The 7,305-nt window shown below is 37.9% G+C and overlaps 2 pseudogenes; one reads left to right on the top strand and one right to left on the bottom strand.

Annotated features, from left to right (window-relative positions):
- Nucleotides 1-1,915: 1,915 nt before the first annotated feature.
- On the bottom strand, nucleotides 1,916-2,034 carry LOC120613875 (uncharacterized; annotated as a pseudogene).
- Nucleotides 2,035-6,297: 4,263 nt separating this feature from the next.
- On the top strand, nucleotides 6,298-6,416 carry LOC120613871 (uncharacterized; annotated as a pseudogene).
- The last annotated feature ends 889 nt before the right edge of the window (nucleotides 6,417-7,305 follow it).

Here is a 7,305-nt window from a genome sequence, read left to right as displayed (position 1 = left end):
TTCAATAAATATCTATTAAATCAATCTAGTCTAATGTGACATCGCAACCATTATTTACTTATTAATTTTCTATCTGGATGATCAGTCTTTTAAGGTGAGTGTGATATTAAAAAGATGAGTGTGATATTATTATTATATTACTGTGGATTTCTCCCTTTATGTTTATTAATAATTGCTTTTTATATTGATGTGTATATATTTACAATTATTATATCTTTTCCTTAGATGGACCTCCTTTATAATTATATAATGCCTTTGATTTATACATTTTTTTATTTTGAAGTCTATTTGGTCAGATAGAGTATTGCTATCCAGCTTTAATTTTATTTCTATTTGCATAGAATATCTTTTACCATCCCTTCACTTTCAGTTTGTGTTCATCTTTCCATTTGAAGTGAGTCTCTTGTAATCAGCATAGAGATGGGTAATACCTTTAAACCATTTAGGCACCCATTTTTTATTGAAATATTCAATTCATTTACATTTAAAGTAATTATTGGTAAGTACGTACCTATTACTGCTTTATTTTATTTTTTATTTTTTTGGTTGTTTTTATAGTTTTCTGTTCCTTTCTTCTCTTGATCTCTTCCTTTGTGGTTTGCTATTTTTCTTTAGCATTTTGTTAATTTCCTTTCTCTTTGTTTTCTGTATGTCTTTTGTAGGTTTTTGGTTACCATGAAGTTTATATATATTATTTTATATTAATAGCAATGTATTTTAAGTTTGATTACATTATTATAAGATCTACATTTTTATTCCCACCTCCACGCCTTATGTTAGTGATGTCATGTTTTAGAATTTTTTTATGCCACGTGTCTCCTAACTACTTATTGCAGTTTAGGTTGAGTTTGGCACTTTTCCTTTTAACCTTCATAGCAGTTTTTTAAATATCTGATTCACTGTATGTATTAAATATTTACTTAACATGTGAGATATTCTTTTTTCTCACATTTTCTCATTTCTGGTCTGGTTTTGGCCTTTCCTTTTGTGCTTAGAGAAGACCCTTTAATATTTCTTATAAAGCTGATTTAATGGTAATGAACGCCATCAGTTTTTGTTTGTCTGGGAAATTGTTTATCTCTTTTTCAATTCTGAATGATAACTGTGCTGGGTAAACTATTCTAGATTGTAGTTTCCCTTCTTTGAGCAATTTAAGATGTTCCGTCATTCCCTTCTGGCCTGTAAAATTGCTCCTGAAAAATCTTCTGATGGACTTACGGGGTTTCTTTTGTTCTGAACCCATTTGTCTTGCTTTCTTCAAGACTGTCTATTTATCTCAACTTTGGGTCTCTGGGTTCTTTTGTTTGGAACTCTCTGTGCTTCATGGACCTGGATGTTTATTTTCTTTCTCAGATTAAGGAAGCTTTCAGCCATTATTTTTTTTAAAATAAAGTTTCTGTTTCTTTCTCTCTTCTTCTTCTAAGATTCTTATAATGTAAATGTTTGAGTGTTTGGTATTATCTCAGAGGTCCCTTAAACTATCCTGGGATTTTTTTTCTCATTTTTTTTTTTTGTTTTGTTGTTCTGATTGGTTGATTTCCACTAGTCTATTTTCCAAGTCACTGACCCATTCTTCTGTATTAGCTAATCTACTATTGATTCCTTCTCATGTACTTTTCATTTCAGTTATTGTATTCTTCAGGTCTGTTTGGTTCTTAATTATACTTCCTCTTCGTCAAAGTTCTCCTTAAGTTTCTCTATTTCACTCTCAAGCTTGGTTAGATAATTGATCTAACCAAGATCATTTCAAAATAAAATAAGAATTCAAAAGAAATGATCATAAGAAATGATCCTTATGATCATTTCTTTTGAATTCTTATTTTATTTTATTTTATTTTAGCTGAAGTAACCCTCGGTTGACCTCATAGATTGCAAGGACCTTGTCAGCTTACAATCTCTTATTTTTTATTTTTTATGCCTACAGCACCTGGTCTTCCTAGGTGGTCTCTCCTCCAAGTACTAACCAGGCCCTACCCTGCTTAGCTTCCGAGATCAGATGAGATTGGGCTTGTTCAAGGTGCCATGGCCATAGACTTCTTTTGAATTATTTATCAGGCAAATTACTTATCTTTCTTTCCTTAGTACCCCACCCCCTCCCTCCCCGCCACCAGCAGGGAATTTTTTTTTGTTTCTCCACTTGAGAGGTATCCTCCTGTCTTTCATTTTGTTTTATTTTCTATGTTTGTTTTTATGAATCAGACAAAATAACTATCACTCCCAGTCTTAAAAAAGCAGCCTCTAATAGAAACAACCTCTGTTGTAGGCTGTATATGATAAGTGGTTTTGGAAGACAATTAGCAGCCGATTGGCTGCCTAAGGTGTCTGGGGCTTTGCATGAGGAGGGTAGATGCCTGTAGTAATTCCTCATTGATCCTGCTTACTCCCTTTGTTTGGAGCTAAAATGGGCTATGGCAGCATGTCCGGGTACATGCCGCAGCGACCTTGCAGGTAGGACAGAGCACCTGAATAGAGCCTCCAAAGGAGGTAGATGGGGATAGAAACCATGGTGCTCACTGGTGCCTTTGATCCTGGAGAAGTCCCACAGTCTTTGGTGAGCTCCCACGGCTCCCCATCTTTCTCCATACAGTCTCTCTCTTGTTTTGTGTGCAGGACGTGGTCTTCTGTGGAAGCAACCTCTGTGGAGGCTTTATGTACTGGGCAGTTTACGGAAGCTGTTTGGAGCTGGGCAGGTGCTTCTGATACCTGTGGCATTGATCTGAAAGGCTGAAGCATCTCTAAATAGCGAAGCCAGGTGCCTGTGATGAAGCACTGTAGTTCCTGTTGCTCCCTGTGTTTGGAGGCAAAGGCTCTGGACAATGTAGATGGGAATACACTGTAGCGATCTTCCAGGTAGGCTGAAGCACCGAAATAGAGCTCCCACTTGGCCCATTGAAGTTGTAGAGTATGTAAACAATAATGCTTCTCAGGTCCTCTGGCAGCTTCTGAAAGACATTTGTGGTTTCTCATCCTCTATTCAGTCTCTTTCTCTTGGTTGTTGTTCAGAAGTTATTCCTTTGGCCCTCAGTTGTCTCACAGGAGTAATAGCTCTATATATGAATGTATATTTGAGTTTACTCATGGGAAGGTGTGAGTTCAGTGTCCTCCTATGCTACCACTGTCTTGGACCTCTCTGGGTCTCTTTTTAAATGCCTTCTTTTTGACCTCATCTAAATTGCACAGTCCAAGCCTCATTACTTTCTAATACGCACCCTGAAATTAATTCTTCATAACACAGCACTATACAAAGTTATATTTTATTATCTATTAATGTCCTTGTTTATTGCCAGTTACTACCCCACTAAAGCATCAGGTCAGTGAAATCAGAGACTTGGGTCTGTTCCCAACTCTATTTCTAGCACCCAGAACAGAGACTGATACTGACTACACACATTTTAAACTTAACCAGAGTAAGAAGATGTGATGAGTAAAGACAGTATGGTGAGATGGGAGTCAGAAAATCTCAGTTTGAATCCAGGCTCAAAGTCAAGTAATTCGAGTAAAATATTTAAATTATCTGCACTTTAGTGCTTCCATTTGGGAAAAGAACACTTACCTTGGGGGGCTGGAGCCCTGGAGTGGGAGTCACAAGATCAAAAAAAGAAAAAAAATAAATAAAAGGTCTGTGACTATTCTTCTCTGCTAGTCTCTCTGCATCTATAGGCTTATAGACTGAGGTTGCATTCAAAAGACATATTATCACAAAGCCAGCCTTTGGTGTTGCAAAGTAGGTGAGAATATAATGAAATGATTCTAACAAGGCACCTGATGAGTTGGCACCAAGGAGCATTATTTTATTTACTCCATAAAACACTACATAAAGTCTATTGTTTCCCTGACTCTTTCTAGATAGACAGACACTAGTCAATAGTTAAGTGAGAGCTGCTAATTTATACTTGTGGGAATTAAGTAAAGGTGGGGAGGCTCAGGTAAAATAGGCAGAGAATAAACTTTATATCGTAAAAGCAGCAGGAAGACAGTGGGCCAGATAAAGAAGTAATAAGTATATGCTGTACTTGTGTAGTCACTATGACTAGAAATGACCTCAAAACATCATCCAGACCAAACTCCATAAAGACAGCATTGTGAACCAAAGGTAAAAAGACTTTGTAGTCAGTGAATTACATGTGAATCCTGGGTATGTTACTTACTGCCTTGTTTGCTTTGGAAAAATGCATCAAATTTCATGAATCTTAGTTTTATCATCTTCAAATTATTGATAAAAACACATAATCTAAAGATTAATGTGAAAATCAAATGAAATATTTTGGGAAAATATGCCAAAACCCTTCTATAAAAACAAAACAAAAAACAACCTTCACTACGAGGTAGCTTTTACTATTCTTCAGTAAATAGGTTACTGTATTTTTATGTAATATTATGCTCTATTGCAGTATGTGTTAAAAATAAAGCAACCTAAGTCAAGATGTTAATTGATTTGCTCCAAGTTACATGGTTCAGTAGAAAAGGAACTGAAATCATTTCTTGTGGTATTTATTCGATGGTGACTTTACTACCTCACAGAACAAGGATTTGCGGGTATTTGAGGATTTGATCAAGTTTCTTGTGCTTAGTGACCTATAGAACTTAAGGTCTTCCATGGGTTCACGGGAATAGACTATATGTCCCATTTTATTTTCTGGAGGAACCTGTGGAGACTCATAAAAAACTGGTTTAATTTGAGACAAATGTACCCAGCTATTGATTCCTTGTAATTTGACAGTAATTGGGGAGCTTGAGGAAACTTGATATGGCCCTTTCCATTTGTGTTGAGGGCTGACTTTCAACTGCAAGGAGGGAACAGCCCTGCTCCATAGGAAACACTAGGTCGTCACAAATGGTTAGCACCAGGTTCCCCACAAGCATGCACTGTGTGACGGGCAAGGGAGTTGCACCCTTTCCCACTGTTCCCTATTTCCCAGGACGAGGGGCTTTCCATACTGGACCTTGGTCCTGATGTGTGGCGGAGAATTTCATTACTAGCCCAGGTTCCACAGTGGGAAAAGTAAATTACCTAACTTTAGGCTGGCTATTTATTCCCGATCACTCTGTAGTTAGCGTTGGAGAGAAGCCCATGGGACAAGTCAGGACAGAGTAAGTAGCTCTAGTATCTAGTAAAAATTCAGTTTTTCCTCTCTGCCACGTCGAGGGTTTTCTGAGGCTCCACTGTTGTGACTGCAATGAATTTCTCTAGGACTGGAGTAGTGAGCACTTGGGCCTCCTTTGTTGGAGGAGGGAGCAGCTCTCTCATTTGAGAGGCTAGCTCTGAGGAGAGAGGGCTTATAAGGTCCACCCCTCCCCGGCTTCCCAGAGTTTGATAAATACTCACCTTTCTAGTATCCTTCTTTCCTGCAGTTTATGCATTGATTATGCCCAATCGAGGTCAAGGCGCTCCATGCCTGAAGGACTTTTATTGCCTAGGGTCACCTTGAGATGGTCCCTATATTATGGTAGCTAAAATGTATGCCTTTTTTTCTACTCTTCACCTTAAAGACCTCTGGGACCAAGGCAGCCTGTGGGTTTGGGATCTAGTCTTTAACTTTTGGGGCTTCCTTTGAATATCTAACACAGCTTGAGTTATGAAATGCATAGCCAGGAGTGTCTGGTCTTCATCAGACTTTGGGTCAATGTTAGTATGTTTTCTAAAAGCCTCAGAAAACTAGTTAAGACAACATAAAACACAAATTTATTTTTACGGAGCAGAGAATCCTTGTTTTCTACTCAGAAAAATTTTCTATAACATCAGTAGCAGACCAACAGTCAAAGAAACAGAAAATGCAATTCAAATTTTTTGCTAGCTCACTTTCTATCATAATTAGAATTTTTAACTCTTATAAACCTCAATTTCTAGTGGCAGCTAAAAAGTAAGCAATTAACGTCTTTAAACTGGTAAATTTATAAATCTATTTTGTAACCTCTAGAAGAATAGGCTTTTGTTGGCAATATATGTACAATTTTTAAGAGACATTTTAATGAGGTACACAACATTGATTAACACATTCTAATTTGTATTTTAGCTTTTCTGTAATGAGAAGCCAAAAGTAGGGAACTCAGATTCCTCTAATAATTAATGTTAATAACTCTAAAAGGCATGTTTTTCCAAACCAATTAAATATTTTAAACTGGTAATACCATCTGGAGGCAAAAACACACCATATTATATATGTATAAAATACCAATAAATATAGACATCAGCTGTCATATACATCCTCTTATTATTCCCCTATCAGTATTTATAACTTCTCTGAGGGGGCAAATCTAATTTCCTCAAGGAATAGTGAAATAGATGAAATCTACATAGTCTACAGCTATATCATTCTGAACAAGCCCAATCTTGTCTGATCTTGGAAGCTAAGCAGAGTCGGGCCTGGTTAGTACTTGGATGGGAGACTGCCTAGGAAGACCAGGTGCTATAGGCATAAAAAATAAAAAATAAAGGATTGTAAACTGACAAGGTCCTTGCAATCTGTGAGATCAACCAAGTGTTGCCTCACCTAAAAAAATAAATAAATAAAAAAATAAAAGAAATCCACAGAGAACTCAGTTCCCCATTCAGAGTGCCAGGATAAAGGGGGAGGAGAAAATTCCTGATTATTTTGTGATCTCGGGGGACACAGTGCTATGATTGGGCCATCTAATACTTCTGGGTCTTGGTAAAGGATCATAGAAGCCCATATATGGGGGATTTCTTCCCACTTTTCCTGCCTTTTGAAAAAAAAAATCTAATTGTGTAATAGTATTATAGAGGACCATTTACAAGCTGAACTTCTTATTATCTCCCTCCCATAGTTTGAGAGAAGGCAGGGCCCCTATGAGCATGATGTGTGTACTTCCCCTGTGAGGAAGGGCACTTTGCTGATAGCTGGGTCTTGGGCCATAAGTCCTACCTTCTTTGCAAGCATGAGCTGGCAAGTAGGTGCTGCTGGGGAGGAAGGAGGAAAAAAAAACCTTCCCTCACCAGGAATCCAACCTGGGTAGACTGGGTAAAAGCACTACTTTGTAATCCCCAAACTACCAGCAGACACTAGCTTGTAGGCACTATCTGAGTCTAAAAGTATTACTGAGTATTACTCTGCCTGCTGAGAGGTGTGCACCCTGCAGTGCCAAAAGCTGAGCACCACTTTTTGTTTTTCTTGGTGGCTCCTTCCTGGCCCGTGGGAGTGTGCGCACTGCTGCCTGTGAAAGTGGAAGAGAGGGGGATGAGAAAGAAAAAGAAACACATTTCTGGCATGAGAGACCCTTCTCCGGCATGAAGGAGCCAATTTTTTACCATATGGCAGAGCTCTTGGAATGAGAAAGCCGTTTCTG

The sequence above is a fragment of the Pteropus medius genome, unplaced genomic scaffold (assembly GCF_902729225.1).
Source record: "Pteropus medius unplaced genomic scaffold, Ma_sr-lr_union100, whole genome shotgun sequence".
Classification (NCBI taxonomy): domain Eukaryota; kingdom Metazoa; phylum Chordata; class Mammalia; order Chiroptera; family Pteropodidae; genus Pteropus; species Pteropus medius.
This window is presented reverse-complemented; position numbering and strand designations above follow the sequence as displayed.